The 17,063-nt window shown below is 34.4% G+C and overlaps 1 long non-coding RNA gene and 1 pseudogene across 1 annotated transcript in view; both read left to right on the plus strand.

The window, feature by feature from the left end:
* Window positions 1–268: 268 nt before the first annotated feature.
* Window positions 269–17,063, plus strand: part of LOC101709752 (uncharacterized) — a 94,937-nt gene continuing 78,142 nt past the window's right edge. The window contains exon 1 of the long non-coding RNA XR_015444095.1: window positions 269–418. This is a non-coding gene — a long non-coding RNA (uncharacterized LOC101709752). The remainder of the gene's footprint in view (window positions 419–17,063) is intronic.
* Window positions 830–17,063, plus strand: part of LOC110343876 (ragulator complex protein LAMTOR3 pseudogene) — a 67,625-nt pseudogene continuing 51,391 nt past the window's right edge.

Genomic DNA, 17,063 nt, shown 5'->3' on the forward strand with positions numbered 1-17,063 from the left:
TAACACCTCCAGAAGGAACACAGCTTGTGGGGATCTACGCTGGGCTTATAACCTAAAGAATATGGGATAAGCAACTTGTGATATGGGAGACCAGATGGGAAGACTGAGGCCTAATTGGCCTCCTCGGTGAGCACAGAGAAGAAAGAGGGCATGCAATCATGCTGACACGCTGCAGGCACGCTGCAGGGAGGAGTAAAAACACCGGAGGTTAAGTTGTTTACCTGGAGAGGTACCGTGGAGGCGGGGAGGCAGATGAATCCTAGGAAACTCTAATTGCTTGTACCCGTGTCTGAGTGAATAAAGCCAAGGTGTGGCAGTCATTTGGGGCTCTACGTTGAAATAAGACATGAACCCTCTGTCACCCCGGATTTTAACCGATTTGTGTCTCTATTTTTCATCCCCGTCAGCCCTTGGTCAGGTAAGAGCTTGTAGGCTGGTTTCTACATGTGATGTCTGAAATCACTATGTTTTCAATAACGTGTTATGGTATAGTAGTAATTGAAAACTAATACAAAAGGAGACAGCGCAAGTATGATCAAAGAACAATTTTTAAAATTGGAAGTCTTATTTTCTCAGTCATACAGTTATCCTTAATATAAAATGATCAGTATTAATTTTAGTTTTCCTTTCTTGAGGTTAACATTGGAGGATAACATAGCCTTTTAGTGAATATATTTCCTCCAATGACAAGTGCTATAATTTACACTGCTAAATGTCTTCATAGGGGAAATTATTCTGATGTTTTAAAATTTTTGTTAAGTGAATCAAATTCTATTTTCAGGTTTTGCAGAACTTGGTATTTAGCTTATCACTTTGTATAACTTTTGATATGACGCAGGTAATGTGCCTCTCAACATTGAGGCTAATATTTTTCCAGTTTAACTGTTTTAATTTAAAATGTTCAGATAAGCCCTTTTATGCTTTATAGGCCTCTTCAAATTGTACTCAGGCTATTTCATCTTTTCTAAAAAATGTACCCTCATTCACTTTCCTTTTGTTTTAAAATAGCTGATTTGCCTTAGGTTAAAATAAATAAGATCTAGCTAGCCAGCCTCTCCAGAATTGTTCAGGATTCATACTTTCCTTGACCCTACTGTTTATAAGTAATAATTGCAGGCAAATATACCTGTAATACAAACTATATTAAGATAATATTTACTTGTAAATAGAGTTGTCATTTTTACATGTTAGTTTTGACACTGAACTGTGGATCCTTTGTTTCCTATCAAAAATAAAAACAACTTTCTTCCTGAGAAAAGACTTGTTTTCAAATGTGCTCAACACAAACTCATGTACACGCACACATACACATGAAGTAATGCATATATTAGTTTGATTTAACCACCCCACATCTATCTAAGCATTATGGTGCACAGTAAAAATATAATTTTTATATGTCAAGTTAAAATAAATGTAAAAAGAATTCTAATGACAGAAAATAAACTTGTTTAGGGGCCATAGTAAAAATTAACCACAACTGTATTAAATACAAATCTATCAATGGCTTCTGAAAACCAGCCAAAATGTAATGACCTCATTTTAATGTATAACTGTCAGTAACAGTCATACTTCATTAATTTTCCCATGGCCAAAGTTCAACCAGTATCTTTCAATAGACACTATCAGTTCTGAAATCTTGACATCTCTGAAATCTTGTTAAACTCTAAAAAAGATCAACACTTTGCATTGTTCAGCGATTGTATGGTAAACACTCTCTTTGCTTAAGAAGCAATAAATTCGGATTTTCTGTTTCAGATATTTTTAATACTGTCACCCATGCCAACCATCCTCATCTCATCCATTCCACTCTCATGCTAAATAAATACACACACACACACAGGATAAGGAGCAAATTTAAGGTTCAAAAAAGATTTTTTTCAGCTTAATTTTTGTGAACCTCTGTTTTCTATTTTCTATTCCTTTGATTCTCAGCAATAAGCAATCTAAGAATTTATCTGGGCTATAGTTACTCTCATGGGAAAAAAGCAAACCTTGTATACATGAACTGTATGACAGTGTGGATAATTTGTTCTTCTAGCAGGGAAAGATGAAATTCCATTTAAATTACTTTCCTGTTGACTGGATTCTCTCTGGTCTCAGATATACAGTGGCTGGTCTGTTCTAGTATTTAGACAGCTGACCACATTTAGTAAAAAGATGTCATGGAATCTGATTCTAGCCATTTAGTCTCCTGATTATAGCCCATTTGTCTAGTTTGGATGAAGTTAGACCACTAGCTCTCTTAGCACCTTGGTGTCATCTTAGTCATTTATCACATACCTAAGCTTCAGGAAACCACAGTTACATTAGAGGAAAGTCGGGTCAGGCTCACCCTATTTTTCTTTTAAATTTTGAGATAAGGTCTCATTAAGTCACTAAGTAGCCCAGGCTGGCAACATATGATACTCAAACTTATGAACCTCCTGCCTCAGCTTCCCAGAGTGTTGTGGTTAAAGGCGTGTACCATCATGCCTACCTATAAGCTTTATCCCGGGAAGTGTGCCTCTAGCATCACCGGGGATTCTAAGATCTTCTGTACTTAGTGTTTCTAAGTTCCCCCTTCCTTGGTTTCAGTTCGCTTGTGAGTAGACTAAAGACGCCAGTGCCTAACCTTTTCTTGCAAGCTCTTTCTTCCACCTTTCACAAGCTACTGAGAAAAAAGAGAAACTCACCATTTCTTTTATGAATTTCTCTAGATCACAGTTTTCTTCTTCCCTATAGATACTGCAGGTCAAGGCCAGAGTTGTAGCTCAGTGTTAGAGTGCTTGCCTAGCAAGCACAAGGTCCTGGGTTGAAGCCCTAGTCCTGACCCCCAAAATCTGAAATTTATAGCTCAGGGAAAAGGCTTATCTTTTCTAACATCTGAAATAACTCTATAATCAAGTCTTCCAAGTCTGTGTTATTGGAACCTAAGGAAGTTCCTCTTTCTCTTGATAAAACCTGGCTTTTTAAAGTTATTAACATATTTTAACTCAAGGAAAGTTCATTTTGCATTTCAAAAGGTGGTTGTTAAGCCCTTATATCTCTTCTTATTCCTGTTAGGAAAACTCCAATCTTTCTCAGGTTGAATGAGTGCTTCTCAGTAAGCAAGGGAATGTAAGAGATAATATGTATTTACTGTTTTGAAAAAATTATATCTATGATATATTGATATAAAATTTCTGTCCAAATATTTGAAACATTTTAAAAATATATTGCTATCTAATAGGTGGTTAGAATCATTCCAAGTAGTGAAGTCTGTTAGTAGTTTATGTACTTGTAGAGATTGCTCATAAGCCTAAAGATTTGACAACTTAAAGGGCATATATTCTCCTGAGTGCTATTAATCCTTCAGCTTTTAATACTAATTAAGTACACTTCCTCCTATGAGACTAAAATTGAGAGAATTTTTAACCTAGTTACCAATATATTTGTATTGTGGGTTGCTGGAGTCAGAAGGAAGCAATGAGTTAAAAGGATAGTCATTCAGTAACCAATAAAAAAGAAAAAGAAAAATGAAATGGGTTCTAAGTAGCAAGCATTTTCTGGTAATAATACTAAGAAAATACAAATAAATAAAATATAGTCTCATCATTGGAAAAGGCACCCAAACAGGAGATAGAGTGAATTCATTGTTATGTGCACGTCTCTGAAAAGTACCAAGTCTTATCTCATTTTTAGGTTATTAGTTTGATTTATGGTACCAAGAGTAACAACATCCTAAAACATTTGTTAAATTCTTATTTTTCATGCCTGGGGAATTTGAAACTGTTTTGTATGCATTAACATTTTAAATAAAACAATCCTGTGAAGCAGTCATTATGATCTCTATTTTACAGATTAGAAAATTGCAACAAAAGTAATACAATAGCTTTTACAAGGACACAGAAATAAATGTTGTGAAGTTTGATCCATACATTTTGACTTCATGCTCTTAATTTGTAAATTATGGTATCTCTCCAGAGTCCCCAGTATGGTTTAGAAAGAGTTGCAGACTTTAGAGTTTGCCCAGATGTGACAGTTTTTATGCACACAGCATAGCACTGATGTTTCTGGATGTTCTCCTTAATTGTTGTTATTCCACAGACCACTATATCCTCCCCCCGTTTAGACACACAGAATCTGCTATTACTAGAAATTTATCAGTGCTTATCATTTTGAGAGTCTGAAAATCATGTTCAATTTTAATAAAGAGAAAACCTCAAGGGCTCAATCTAAGTTTCAATGAACTATAACAAGAAACAAGAAGGAGCTTAGCTGTCTGCAGCCTTAGTTATCTAAGAGGACTATTGTTTTCCTTTTGGGAATACTAAGTAGTAATTGACTTGGCATACCTGCCATTCACACTGCCATTGTATAGAATTACCAAGTTCTTTGTGCCTAAAGCTGCTAAATTGGGTTCTGCCAATCTCCCTGGCCCAAATAACTATGGTTATTTGGTAATCAAAACTGATAAAATTCAAGCTTGTACCCAGATTCTTAAGTGTTTGGGGGATATCTTAGAATGTTTTCTCCTTGTATAACAAAATACTATAGACTGAGTGGCTTAAAAAGAATAGAGCTCTATTTAACTCATGATTCTGGAGGCTGGAAGTCCAAGAACATACCACTGGTATCTACTCAGCGTTTTCACTGTTTCATCATATGATGGAAGATAAGAGAGGATGCTGGGAAAGTTGAGCTCCTTTTAAAACAATCTACCTTCATGAGAAGAGTCGCCATTAGTCCTGATTTGTCAGTTGGATTAAGAAACAGTCAATTAGTAAAGGTGTGTCTGGGTGGGTCATGGAGGATAGACTTTGGTATCGCATGTGGTCCCTAGCCCATTCCTCCCTGGCACTGTTTCTCTGCTCTACTTCCTGATCTCCATGAACTAAGGAAGCAGTTTTGCTCCACCACACCCTTCCAGTATGATATATTGGCCTTGGAGCCAGCCAATTATAAACTGAAACAGGGAGCAATTAAAACTCTCCTTTAAATAAATAAAACTCCTTTAAGTTGTATGTGTTAGATATTGTGTTCCAGCTAAAAGAAAACTGACTAATACAAGAACTAACTCCCAAAAGAATAGCATTAATTCATTCATGAGGGTGGAGCCCTCCTAACCTAAACACCTTTGGACCTTATCTCCCAATGTTGCCAAATTGAGAATTAATATTCCAAAACATGAACATGTGGAGAACACATTCAAATCATAGTAGTGGGCAAAAAGAGTATACATACCCTGCCTGAAAAATCTGCATCCCACATTCCTCAGAGACAGTTTTGTATATAAAGTTATCCACTATGTTCATGGCTTTTCTTTACCATGTAATGGAGGGTTCTCAATATCAATCCTAACACAATAAAAATAACAATAGAAATAAAATGACCAAAGAACAAAAACAATCAGAAAAAGGACCCCCATATTGAACATTGCAATGAGCTTGTATATAGAAAGTATATATTTTGATGCAGAAGTATTACAATTATATTTTACTTTGGGAATTTTAATTCATTATAAATGAGTATACTCAGTATGTGAAATATATTGAAGATATGAAATCATAAATTTTATGTAATTCACTTAAGATAGTCTGTAGTTTACAATTATAACAAAAACTAGAACCTAAGTTAGTCTTATTTCCAAAATAGAATGTTTTCACAAATCACTTAATATTTCATTGTAAATCAGATAAAGTATTCATATTTTATTTGTGGTTTTACTAATTCTAACAATATAGTACTGGCCTGTATAAATACAATTTCTGTTGTTTGGTGTCTACTGGCTGCCACACATAGTTATCAATCTTTCCAATAATTCTATGATGACATTATCTATAGAATATTAATGAGAAAATTTAGTCCCAGGGATATCATGTAACTTTGCCAAGTAATTGACAGATTAAGGATTCAAACTCAGTCCCATCTGACTCAATACCATTAGTGTTGGTAAAATGACTTAATATATACAGATGAGAGAGAACCACTGATTGGCTCTAAAAGTAAATCATTTTACTAGACAGCCAGAGGACTGAACCTATATTTTCATTCGTATGAATAATTTCTGCTTAACTGGCCTAGATAATATAACTCATGACAAAAAATTAAAGCAAGAACATAACAAGTAGAAACAAAACAGAAATTAGGGATGTAGAAAAAGTGAAGTCACAAGCTGACCAAGGGTTGATTGTTACCACACATCTACCACCAATCATATTCAATCTAAGGGTGTTAGGATTGAAGAATGTCCTTTCTTGGAGCCAGGAGCATAGGAACAGCCTGTAATAAAAGATGTATTCTAAATAAGTTATTTTACCATACAGCAGGTCCTACAATATGTAAGTAATCTGAATTACTTTTATTGTTGCTGTTGCAACTTGCTCTTATCATTAGTATTTTCAGAGAGGATTGGAACAAGGGAATGAAAACAAGATGGGCAAATGTTATCACATTTCTCTTTGAAGTTTTTTACTGTTGTTTTTTTGCGTCCAAAACACATTAAGTTAAAAGATATCTTTTTAAAATTACATGTTGCTGAATTTTCAGTTCAACAATGGGGAGAAGACACATGTATAGTTTTAAAAAGTATTTCAATAAGATACTCAAACACATTCAAAAGACATTCCAAGATAGCAAGAGTGAAGGTGGAAAGAATGGCATGTTCCTGACTTGTAGTACCAAAAGGAGACCATTCCAGTGCTAAAGAGTATATGGTTCAGGCAATGTATGAACTATATCTGGCTCTTTTTTCAAAGTATTTTGTGGGCCTGCACATGCAAGCCCACACATAACAGGAATTTTCTTTTTTCTTTCTTCCTTTTTTTTTTAGTACCTAGGGTGGAACTCGGGACCTTGCGCGTGCAAGGCAGGTGGTTGGCACCACCAAGCTAAATCCCCCAAACCAGGGATTTTTCTTATCAACTTAAGTTAGTATACAGCAGAACATTTTCAAATAACTTCGTATACTCAGACATAAAGTTTTTTTTAAAAAAAACAACTCAGTGACCATGCATTATGCAAAAAGATTGCTTTGTTTGAGTGGCTTCTCTTCCCCTCATCAAGTTTTCCACTGTAGGCAAATATTTTCCAAAGTTATACATAGTTGTATCTTCCTTATGTTGTTTTGAGGACTAAATGAGGTTTAGCAAAGTATCTATAATCAGTATTAGCACTAAATAGAATATGGCAATAATGTAACTTTTTTTTGGCTTATATGAAGAGAATTCTTTGCTACCCTTACCTATGTTTCTCCAGAAATGAGTCACATTTAAGTTCAAATATCTGAATTTCTCAGAGAAAATAAGTGCTAAAGTTTGTGGGCACATATAAGGCCATATTTTCCAACTGAAATTTTAAAATAAAAATGAGGGTCACAGCATTGATGGATATGGTTCCTGTTTTCATGGTTCCTTATACATGGCAGGAAGAAACAGTAACAACATTCCAGCTATCAAGACACAGTGAGGTCTCTTGGTGCTGGAGTCGAGCTGCAACACCAGAGCACATGCTTGTGCATAACTGGGATCCCCTGCTGGCCATGCATGGCCCTTTTTATACCACAAGTGACAGTCACTGTCAGGTCTAACACCCAACTGCTGGAAATAGGCTCTTTGCAAGAAGAATTCAACCGTTACTTTCAAGGCTGAAATATTCTAGTGGTGCAATGGGGATTTTAAAAAATAATAATAAAAATAACATTTGGCTATTGGAAATGTCCTTTGAAATTTCTTCTTCCAATGTTTCCATTACCTCACTCATTTTGGAGATTCTTTCTGGTTCCCTGGTTGTTTTTGTTGTTGTTGTTGTTGTTGATCCTCCTCTGTTGGTTCATTTTTCCTCTGCCCAGTCCTATGTACAAAGGAGCACAGATTATGTTTCTCACAAATAAGTCTCTATGTAATTAGAAGAGGCTTCTTTGGACAAATTTATATAAATATTGTATTTCTCAGTCTGGCTTCTTACAAAGCCATGTAAAAGCATGACAGTGGGTTTGAAGTTACTAAGGAGCTCTGGAAGGGCAGTTACTCTGTCACTGAGGTGCAAAGCAATATTCTGTAGGACTCTGCATATCTAGGGGGATGTTGGATATTCTATGACAGCTTAAACACCTTAACCAGGAGCATGTCCATGAATGGAAAGTAATTTTATCTGCTTCCAGAAGTTAACCTAGGGAATGTCAATGGAGAAAGAAGATTTTTTTTTCTCCAAACGTTTGTGGATCTCTAGAAGTAGAAAGTAAACAGTTTCTTTTAATACTTTTCAGTGGTTGATTTTGTTTGCTGAAGGAAAAAAAAAATGAAAAGGGAACTAACATTCTGGGAAACTGATGCATGAAAGTTCACAAGTTTGAGCCCAGTATGGGCAACTTAGCAAGACTGTACATCAAGATAAAAAATAAAGGGCTGGGGATATATTTCAGTGCAAAGGCCCTGGGTTCAATCCCCCATACCATAAAGGGGGGGGGTACTAAATAGTCAACTTTAAATACTAAGAGAAAACTAAACAATTATCTACTTTTGCAACACTATCTTTCATGTATAAAATGCAAAATAAAATATATCTATCAGATAACTAATACCATTTGCATGAATTCATCATCACTACATTATAGATGAAAATAACAATAGCAATATTTTATATAGCATTTCACATAATTCTCAAATATTAGAACATATTTTTGTGATATGTATTACAGTGATGATATTTTAATAATATATTTTCTTCATGCTGCTTATGTATTTTTATTGAGCTTTTTTATATTCCTACACAATCTTTCAGCTCCAAACCAAATCACTGTAATTTAAGACAATGTCAAAGTTTCACCAGTCTTGCTTTGTCTGTTTAAGACCCAGTGCCAAATAGCTTTGCAAAATAGACAGAGTTTAAGATGAAATCTATAGATGTTGACAGAGGCTAATCAATGTGAGCTCTAAGAAGTAGATGGCTGTCTTGCTCAAAATCATTTCTTTCACTTCTGAAGTGTAAGACACTTCCATTCACCATTATAATCAATAGATTTTCTAAGTGATGCAGCCATGGGCACTTGAGGTGCAAATTAGCCAATCCAGTTTTATTATTTACTTGGAATATTATATGCCCTTCTCCAAATGTCTTTAAATGTCATCGCTATCACTACCACTCCGTAAAGAAAGGAATTGTGAAAAAATATTTTTGTTGTTATTTAATTTATTTATTTATTTTTTGGTACCAGGGATCGAACTCGGGTCCTTGCGCTTGCAAGGCAGGTGGCGGAACCACTGAGCTAAATCCCCGGCCCTTGAAAAAATATTTTTAAAACCAAAAAAGTATGCCATAAATTCTGCTTATTTTTCTATTATACTTGAATTCACATAATTGTAAGAATCATCCTGCCAAACAAAGACTAATTTTTTTTTTCATACACAAAGAGTAATAAGAGAAAGTTTTCTTGTGTGAGAGTGGCTGTTAGCTGATGAGGGAAAGGGAAAAATCCTAGTAGCCTGACTTTAAGATCAGGGAATAAGTGCACTATTTAATTAGTTTTTATTGCTAGAAAACAATTTGCCTTTTCTTACACTGTTCAACATGTAATCTGTTTTGTAAAAATTCCCTGGCTTCTTAAAATGAAGCAGTCTTTCTATCAAATTTTAAAGCTATTTTTTCAATAAGATATGTTTAAAAGAAATATGTTTAGAAGGTTAGAGTCATTAAAACTATCCTTATAGTTTAATATTCATGTAAATTGAATATTCATACAGAACATTTAGAGAATTGTGATTCTTTTAAAAATTCATCAATATGACTTTGACAGGGTTTTTAGGTCTCTATATGGCTAATACATTCTATCTTTATGCATTTGTATGTTCATCCACTTAATCTAAATTATGTATTCCTGGCAATATATACACAGGTCAAAGATGCACCATCTAAGGGAGAAAGATACAGGAATATATTAATATACAGTAGGTATGTATTCAAGGTGAGTAGAGGTCAAAGTGGAGCAGGACATGACTTTTGAGAGAAAGTAGAATTCAAAAACAAATCCTAAATGAAATGATAGAGACAAAAGCAGAAGAATCAGAGAAAATTAAAAAGACTAGTATTACAGAGAGAGGGAAATAAGGTATACAAAAGCAATTTTGACACAAATGAGATGACACAGACTAAAGCAGGAAGAATCAGCAAGCATTAGAAAGAAGCAGACTAGTATTAGAGAGGGAGTAAAATTAAGTGTGGAAAAAGCAATTTTGAAAAGAGATCCTCTTTTTCTATTTCCTATTGAATTGATACAATTATAACTTTACCTCTGATGTCAAAGCCCAATATGTTCTCTCAAAAGCTAATGGAATAGTTTTTCAAATATCAAAGTTGTTAATATAACCTTCAAGGTTATAAATTTGCAGTAGCTCATTATATATAATAGAAGAAAAAGCTGTCATTCTGTTATGATTTTTTTATCCTTTTATTGGTACATTTTAGGTGTACAATATAATGACATTCATCACTGGAGATGTGCACCTTTACATACTCTCTTGGTTCTTATTTTTCTCCCCCTTCCCCTGCTCTCCCTTAAACCCCTCCATCCCTCCCTATTTAGAGAGACTTTGTTTCCATTTTTTCATTTTCTCATATTAATTCCACTTCCTTCTTTCCTTTCCCCTACCGCTCCCACTTCCCCTTCCCCTTCCCCTTTACCCCTTTTCTTCCTATTTCACATTATCTGTTATAACTTTTAGTCCTTATTTACACTTTCAGTTTCTCATACTAGAGAAACTATTTGGTATTTACACGTGTGTCTTATTTATTTCACTTAAGAGTATCAACTCAGTGTGCATCCATTTAGCAATAAATGTCCCTAATTTCTCATTTTTGATGGCTGAGTAGTACTCCATTTTATAAAAAACACATTTTCTTTATCCAGTCTCCAGTTGATGGGCATTTGGGCTGTTTCCAGGTTTTGGCTATTACAAATTGTGCTGCTATGAACATAGGTGCACATATATCACTGTGGTATGATTCTTCTAATTCTTTGGGGAAGATACCCAGCAGGGTAATAGCTGGGTCAAATGGGACTTCCAGTCCTAGTTCTGTTATGATTTTGACTGATGTTCTATTAACCATTTTGATGGATAGTGTGGTAGTTAGCATGGAATGTCAACTTGATTTATTTGCTATCCACCCAGCAGATTTGTGGAGCATAATTCTGAGTGTGTTTGGTGGGTCATGGAGATTTTACCTTGGGTACTATATGTGGTCTCTGGACTCTTCTTTTCTAAACAGTTCTGAGCATCTGCATCACCACACCCTTCTTCCATGATATTTCTGCCTTGGAGCCAGCCAAGCATGGACTGAATTCCCTGAAACTGTGAGCCAAACTGAAGCTTTTTTTCCTTTACGTTGTGAGTGTTGAGTATTGTATGCAACAATGGGAAAGTTGACTATTACAGAAAATTGGTATTCAGAGAAGTGGCGTCATTTCTGTGACTGCACCTAAACATGTGGTTCAGAAGTCTTCGGAACTGGTGTGCAAGAGAAATTTGGAACAGTTTGGAGATATGGGCTAGAAAAGTCTTAGAACACTGTAAGCAGATACTGATGGATAATTCTAGTCAGAGCACATAAGACCAGAATGCTGGCAGGAATGCAGATAGTAAGGCCAGACTGAGGTGGTTTCAGTTGGAAATATGACTCCATTGGTCAAATGTGTTACACTCTGGCATAGAATATTTCTACATTTTGCTCATGTGCTGAGAATTTGCGCTAAGACTGAGATTAAGGGTGATAGACTAATTGATCTTGTAGACAAAACTTCAAAGCAGCCCAATATTCACGTTGTGACTTGGGTACTGCTGGTTTCTTTTAGTCAGATTTATAGTGAGAATCAGGGGCAAAAAGCAGAGCAGAAAATTTTGAAGAATTTAAATTTTAGCCCAAAAGGAATGATGTATAGAGTTGGGGCCAAAAGAGGTATGGTTGCTCAAGAGTTAGTGCCATTTAAAAGAAAAAAAAGTACTTTGTACAGGGACAGGAAGAAGATGTCTTGAGGGCATCTCAGAAATCATCAAGACCCCACCAATCACAGGCTGAAGAGTGCAAAATTATAAACTTTTCATTTGAGAAGAGAGTCCTCTGGGACAACTGCTTGAGAGGGGCTTCCTAGGGAATTGCTTCCCCAGGATTAACTTCACCATGCTCAGGCATCTAGGCACTCAGGCTGCTCCAGCTAGTCCAAGGGACTGGGTACTGCTCAACCTGGCACCATAACTTAGCTTCATTCACATGATGCTTGTTTTAGGCACAGGCAGAATGCAAGTGTGTGGTTAGGAAGGCTTCCACTCGGATTTTAAAGGAATGCCTAGGAGACCAGGCAAGGAACCCCTGAGGAGGGCAGTGAATGAAGCTGTAAATGAATCCAAAGGTACAGTGGAGATCCCAGGCAGTTGGAAATTCCAGGAACATGGAATGTCTGCGAAGAAAAAAAAGCCCAAGAGGGAGGCCATATGGGCTGCAACCAGCAGGGTCATAGTGAGTGGCAGAGAACCATTCAAGCTCTCTGGAACTCACATCTCATAAACCATATGTCTCAGATACAGGGCATGGAGCTATAGGACTTAATGTTCACTCTGTTGGGTTTCAGTCTTGCTTTGGTATGATACATTTTTAGCCTTTATTCCTCTAATTTGGAATGGAAATATTTAAAGGCATTGTTGTGTTCCCGTCTGTATGCAAGATAGTTGAATTATGTTAGGCAGAATTACAAACTTGCTCTTTTATTTGGAGATTAATTGTGCTTTTTGGAGATGTGTGTGGGTATCGAGTTGACAGGTAGTAGGATAAGGTGGTTGGGATGGAGTGTCAATGTGGTTGGCTTGGTGATCTGCCCAGTGGATTGGATTGGTGGAGTGTACTTCTAGTTATGTCTGGGTGGGTCATGTTGGTTTGACACTGGGCACTTTACATGGTCTCTGTCCCCTTCCTCTCTGGCACTGTTTCCCTGTTCTGCTTCTAGACTGACATAAACTGAATATCTTTGCTCCACCACACCCTTTTGCTATGATGTTTCATGATAACTTTTATAAGCTTGAAATTTTATTTAATGACATTAACTTATATTAATGGATTTTAAAGAAATACTCCTATGAACCAAATAGCTCTGCATATTATAGAAATATTGAGCAAAATATTTATATGATTCCAACAGCTGCCTTTACTAGGTGGATGCTGACAATATTGTAATTACATTATATGATCTACTCTGAAAGAAACACTTCTCTGGCCTGAATCAGAAATGGCTATATTTTGGGGGAAACTGTTTGACTTTGGTATGTTTGTAAAGAATCAAGTAACTATTAATCTTTTAAAAGGCTCAGAATCTAAAATATATTAACTGCCATGAGGAAATTCTTAGAATTTCAAGGTATTTTAAAAATGAATTTTTTGCCTTTACCTTGTTTTCCCATCTTAATTTATATTGACCTCACTTAGTTCATCTATTTTACCTTATTTCGTGCAAGTGCAGAATATGTCTTTGAAATTCGCATTAAATCTTTTCAAAATAGTTACTTTTTTTAAAAAAGGAGAGAAAGAAGTAAAGGTACAGATCAATGGGAAAGGGAAAGGAGAAAGAAAAATACACAGTTCTCCAATTTCACAAATTTAAAAAAAAATAAAGGGGGAAGATAAAACTATTATTCTGTATTCAGTGTAATGCAAGCATGTATTAGGCTTCTATTTCTGAAACAAATTTCTTAATTTTAAAAGACAACTTTTATAGAAAGGATATCTCAACTTGGCAGACACGTGTTTTGTGGGTATGTTCAAAATTTATTTGGTGGGTGGGATATGAATTCTTCTCGGTCCGGGTGATTCAAGAGTTGCTTCTCTGAACCCTAAAATCCAGAGGAGCTCTGACAGTTTGATTCTTGCCAACTAGAACACCCCAGCCCACAAGAAAAATGATTGGCTTCAAAATAGATTTGGGACCTAAAGCTAGTGAGTCAGAGTTCTTTTGTAAGACTTTTCATGGAACTAATGTTACAAATAAAAAATTATGGAATCCTAGGGCTGCTGAAGGTTCTTGTGATTCTATTTACAGAAACCTAGATTTAGGCCACCACAGAAAGATGAATGGCTGAATGCAGTAATAGAAAGTTATCCTAAGCGGTGAAACTTTCTATTGGCGTCAGCCAATTGAATTATTTATAGTTAAAAAGTTTGAGTTGAGTCTGTCATTTGTTCAGTGTCACAAATAAAGAGATGTGTAGATTATTGATTCAAGCAGAAAAAAGATCTTTGAAATTAGTTGTAGCTAATGTTTAGAGAATGCTTCTCTCCTCTCTGTTTTAGTGGACAGTCATTCATATCCTTTATATATGAAATTTCACATGCCTTTTTCCTAATCTATAAAAGATTTAAGTGTTAGTTTGCTTGTGACTGATATCTTTTATTTATATATCTAGTCCACAGAAGATAAACAAAATGCAGCATTGTCTTTTGAAATATATTAAAGATGTTCATTGGAAATACTAAAAAATGGAATGATAGCAAAAGATAAGGTAGTTATTTCTCAAAAAAATAGAAAAACCTGATGTGCCAATGTTATTTCAAAGATGCAACTAAAACCATTACATTAAAATGAAAAGTTCTGAAATTCTGAACTATAACTATGTCTATTTATTATCATCTCTGTATTTCTCTGATACTTTTATTCAAATTTAATATCTGATCCTTGATGAGTGTGGTCATTGGATATCCGTATATTATCAACCCTCATAATTTTAATCTTTAGGGTCATGCTCAGTGACAAAGCCAAAGAAATTCAAAATTCACTTTGTAAATCATTATACCTCAATTTTCTAGGTGTTGTATACTAAATATAAATGAAATAAATGGGAACTATATGTGCGTTATAAACAGAATTTCTAATATTCCATATTTTTGAACTAAAAATAGGCTTTAAATCTATGTAAGTATAGGACAAAGAACAGGAATATGTTATTTCTAAATAGTAATAACCTCCTCCAGCTAATAGGATTACTGAGAAGACACTACATATATATGAAAAAATGCATAGAATTATACTTTCATTTTAAATTAGTTAATAAAATTATTATTATTACTATTATCTCTCTTATTCCATCTATGTAACTTTTTTACAATGAGTAGTATAGTAAATCTTTCAAAATGGAACAAAAAGGAATAAAAGGATGGACTACTTCAGTGGTGTAAGAGTTAAATGAGTAATTTACAATTTTGAGAAATCACACTGAGATTAAGCAGCAATACTATTTTGTGTTTATATGTAATTTTCAAGGTCATATTAAATCACTCTGATACTTTCCCCCTATGTAACCATGCCACTTTTTCTCTCAATTTACTCAATCTATGAATTTGCTCATCTCTTTTTAGTGTCTATTTTGATTGACATAGACCCTTCCCCTTAAACATTATAATCTTTTTTGCCTTTCTGCCACTTATATGCTCTGAAAACCCTCCAATTCTACTTCCTATTTATCTTATTTTATAATTAGGCCCTTGAAGTAGACGCTTTAATATGACGTAGTAACATTCCTATCTACAGCTTCTCAGGTGTAGCATTTGTATTATCACAAAGGGTTTAATTATTAAATCAGGCTCATGTTAATAATAGTTCTTACCTAGCATCAAACTATACTAATGATTCAAAGAATATAGGTAAGCATTAAGAACAGATGAAATATTCTTTCTCTGTAGCAACCCAGAATTGTCACTTGTTCATTTTCTAGTGAGTTGTGATAAGTCTTGCTTTTGGATTAACAAATTTTTAGACATTTTGGACACTTCCATCTTATATAGTGGTAATTCCACAAATAAAATTGATCACTTGACTAAGCTCTGTTATCTAGCCAACCATGCTAGCTGTTTATTTATGAAGTAGTCTAGAAAAGAAACATGTTGAAAAGCAAGTGATAGAGGTCATTCATCATTTGTCCTGTTGTCTCAATAGGAAGAAATAGTTTGAACAAGTTGTTATACATACATATATTGCTATACTGCAATACGTCAATATTGACACACATGTGATACATACGTTTATATATACATTTATGTTTTGCAGTACATTGACTCACATTATACACTCTACAATAAACTTCCTAGTATTTTCTCATGTGTTTTTTTAGATGCAGATATGTTAGGCAAGATATCAAAACACTCTAAGCTTTAATTTTTTTCATCGGTAAAGTTGTAGGTAACAGTACAGTCTACATCACTATTTTGTGAGGATTGAATGCAATAATATGCACAAAAGTCTTAGCAAGTGTCTGATGGACTCAATATTTTACAAAATTTTAAATTTAATGACTGTTAAACTAATATTGTGTCTTGTAATTATGCTAAATATCTAAATCTTATATAATTATAGATTGGGTGTCATGTCTATTTATATTACAATTTTCTTTGATACTTTAATACTGTTTTGGCAAGGAGAAATTCAGACTATACATCAAGTCACATAATTGGATATAAGCCAAAAAAAATACGAAACCCATAATAATTTACACAATGACTCACATTTACTTAAATCATTTAGGACAAAATCTGAATGCATATTCATTTAATGCTAACAATGCTATTTTCCAATTACATTTCTCTGTAGCTAATGTCAAAACAGATATCTAATATTAATGTGTTGATAAGCTGAAACCACATTTTGATTTGAAAATAGATACAAATAAGATTTTTTGAGATTCTGATTTTGCTTGATAATAATGGCTCATTATTTACACAAGAATAATTGAAATTCAATTCCAAATTGAAGTGTAATTACCTCTACAGTATTATTAAGGTATCAGTCTTTGTTAATGACTTCTTCCTTCAGATAAAATTTCAACCATTTATTTTCATAAGCTGTGTGATGCACAAGGATTACTTGCAGGACACATTAGAAACTCATAAAATTACTCTTCACAGAAATATATAATTTGAGTGTTGAGTGAATCTATAGAGTTTTCTTTTTATTATATCAAACTTTAGAGTAAATCATTCAACATCAAATATTTCAGAATTCTATGCGTATAAAGTTCTTAAAATTTTTGAAATATTTATCTGTCTTAGGCAATTTGCTTTTAAAGTTAATTAGAATG

Source organism: Heterocephalus glaber, unplaced genomic scaffold (genome assembly GCF_053883595.1).
Source record: "Heterocephalus glaber isolate CG9 unplaced genomic scaffold, H.glaber_assembly_v1.0 deba00001594, whole genome shotgun sequence".
Classification (NCBI taxonomy): Eukaryota; Metazoa; Chordata; class Mammalia; order Rodentia; family Bathyergidae; genus Heterocephalus; species Heterocephalus glaber.